The sequence below is a fragment of the Solanum pennellii genome, chromosome 8 (assembly GCF_001406875.1).
Source record: "Solanum pennellii chromosome 8, SPENNV200".
In the NCBI taxonomy this organism is placed as follows: domain Eukaryota; kingdom Viridiplantae; phylum Streptophyta; class Magnoliopsida; order Solanales; family Solanaceae; genus Solanum; species Solanum pennellii.
The window spans coordinates 7,850,449-7,854,169 of NC_028644.1; positions in this window are offsets into that span (position 1 = coordinate 7,850,449).

The window sequence follows — 3,721 nt, forward strand, 5'->3', positions numbered from 1 at the left end:
TTTTGTTAAGACATTCTGGAACATGGGAAGGTGATTTTATATACGAGCGATACAAAAGTAATGAGATATTGGCTGGAGAAAATATTTCGTTCATGAATCTTATTTCAGCAATTGCGAATGAGTTGGGTGTTGATAAAACAAAAAAAATATCGAGATTAGATATGTTGTTGAAGGTAATTTGTCTCCTTTGTGTATTCAGACTGATACGGGTTTCAAGAGTTGTACATAGAAATTAAGAAACACGAGGTTGAAATCGGAATGTATCCTCTAACAACAAAAAGTAATTTGTTGTGGACAAGAAGGTCACAATATAAGAACATGTACCTTCTTTCCAAAAGATTCTTAATTATTATTATTATTTTGTTATTTTATGCTTCATGTGTAATAATGTTTCTGGTTATTTTTAGTTTGCTAATAAGATTTGAACTTTTTCACTTTATGTGATTATAACTTGATATAAATGTTACAAGATATAAAATGTGTAGTGATACTAAATATATCAATTATGATTGTGAAGTGTAATGATATTGATAATTTGTATAGTCTCATTTGCATAAAACGGTAAAAATATAATGGACCTGATAACAAATTTTTGTTATCAGACACATAATTGTAACCGATACTAAATATATATAGAGTTTTATATGTTGCAGCATGTTGAACGATACTAAATATATTAATTACATTGTTGTATATTGATTGTTAAAGATACACACATTTATTTTTGATAATAAAATGTGTATAATATACTTAATAACTCTATGAATATTGTGTATCTGATGATAATATTGTATCAGACGTTGTGGTTTATTGAAATACTAAATATTTTAAGTTAATTATTTTGTATCATTTTGTGTAATAATTGTGTAAATATAATATCATGTATACTGTTAACAAAGTTTATAGTTTATCATTAATAATTGTGTATATATTACTTTTACAAAATTAATTTATAGCGAGTTACTGTTAATTAAATTATATATTTGGAGACAAAATTGAAATTGAAATTCATTTCTTGACGAAAAGAATTCTTCAAATTAATAAATATTTATTAATATTGTGCTAGAAGGACAAGTTATAAAACAAAATACTAATTAACTTAACTTCAACATAAATATAAACCTAACTACTCTAAATAAACCAATCTACCTTCTGCCTGTGTAGTGTAACCATTCTTTGACCTTGCAGGATCGTCGATATCACTAACATAAAAGCTACACAAATACATAAATTTAATTAGTCGTTATATAAACATATCAAACTGATACTTAAAAAAGTATCACAAAAATCAATATTCCTTGTGTGATTTCTGTTCACTATAGATATTAAATAACACCTACATGCCAATATGATACTTAAACAATAATATTAGATACATTAATGTTCATGCAATTTTATACTAAATATCAACAAAACATCCAACTTAAATAGATTAGATATGTTAATGTTCTTGTCCAACAAATAAAAGATACACAAATACCTAAATATTTCATTTGTCGTTATATAAATAGACAAAAAAATAATGTATCAAAAAATAATAAACTGATCTTAAAATATTATCTACAAAACATTAATATTTATGTGTAAGACATAAAAGTATCAAAAAAATTTTGTGCTCCATGAGTGCAATGAAAATTTGAAATAAATGATACTTAAATGAAAAAGAAAACAATCATCAAACTAATGTAAAAGATACAAAAATCAGGATGGATCGAGATACAAATGTAGATACCGTAGGTAGTGTTTGTCGAATAATCGGAGGTGCCGCCTTTCTATCCCTTTTCTTTGGGATTTTTGGGTCTTTCGAAACTGATGCATGTCTGTTCTTTGAAGAAAATCTCTTGCTAGAACTTGGATTTGTCATGATTATAGGGTCATGCAATGATTTAGAACTCAAATCTTCGAAACTTTCAATTCTAAAAAAACTATAAATTTTTTAGAAAAGGAAGAACATTAAATACACAAAAAAGTTTTTTTTTTTTTTTAAAAAAGGGGAAGAAATCTTACTGGAGAAGTTGATAAATCAATTCAGAACTCTAAAGCGGATGAATAGGGATTGAATTTTTTTGAATTTCAAATTTACTTTAAAATTTTATCCGAATATTTTAGGGGGGAAAATTTGGGCGAAATTTTTGGGGATGAAAAATTTCCAATTTTAATTTCCAACGTAAAAAGTAAAGTATTATTGGGTGTAAAAATGGAATTTTTAAATTTTAATAAAAGATTAGGAAAATATTGAAAAAAAAGGTAAAATTGTGTAATTTAGTAATTATTCCTTATAAAAATTCCATCCAATATGCATCACGTGATATGCCTCTTCATATTTTCCCAATTACATTAGCATCATAAAAAATCATAGCTAATGAAGATCACAAAAAAAAAAAAAGATCTTGTTCATGTAATATATTAATTAACATGATTATTATTAATACAATACAAAGTATGAGCTTTTTATGAGCCAACATCACCCAAAGTTTCTCTTCCTGTTCTTTCACAATCCATAACAACTTACAAATTGTTACTCTATTTTAAAAGAGAATGTCAATAACATTAATTGCTTCTATGCATCACTATTAATTTGCGATTCAAGATTTTGTTTGCTTATCAATTCAATTTTCATTTTAGTTTTTTTTTCTTTTTCTTAATAATAAATAAATCTCTTTTACTTGTGTGACTTTGATATATCTTATTTCTCAAAGAGTGATTCAATTGACTTTTATATATATAGACAACCAAAGATCAATTTTTCACAAATTATTTTTCTTAAAAAACAACCTCCACATAATTTTTTTTTTGAAGAATATAAATTAGAAAACACAAAGTTTATATGTCAGGAAAATCTAACGGATAATTTTTTTTAATTGGGGTCAAAGTTTATGATTAGACCAGAAACAAAATACAAAGTAAATTTTAATTGGATTTGTTTGGCCATTTGATATGAAACTATGATATGAAATTATGAAATGAAAGTTGAAGTTTTGTTTGAATGTGCAATTTGAATTTTTTATGTTGTATGTTTTCTCATAAATATAAAAATCTCATAAGTTGTAAAATTATTAAAATTTGGGATAATTGTATAAAATGACAAACTAATAATATAAAATAAATATAGTAGCTACCATTTGATTTATTTGTATTCCATAGCAAACTGTTTGTCAGATCCTCTCTCCCTCATATTCTCGCTCGCCACTCTCCCTAACTCGCTCGCTTCCTGTCGTTCACCTATCTCGCTTTATACAATAGAATTGTATAAATTGTGTTTCTGTTTGTATAAAGCGAGAGAAAATTGTATATACACATGAAAATACATATATCTCCTCTTATACACTTATAATTATACGTACAATACAAATATTTCCCTGCCCAAGTATCTTTTGTCTTTCTCTCTTTCTCGTTTTATACAATTCGATTTAATTGTATATTCCCTATCAAGTCTCTTTAGCCTTTCTCCCTTTCTCGTTTTATACAAATTCGAATTGTATATAATTTCTCTCTTTCTCGTTTTATACAATTCGATTTAATTGTATACAAATTCAAATTTTATACAGATATACAAACACATACAATTGAATTGAGAGGCTTACAACAATTTATACAAATGAGAGGCTAACAACAATTTATACAAATGATCTGCCAGCGAAATTATACAAATCTGAAGAGGAACCAACGAATTATACAATTGCTTCAATATATATATATATATATATACACACACACACAC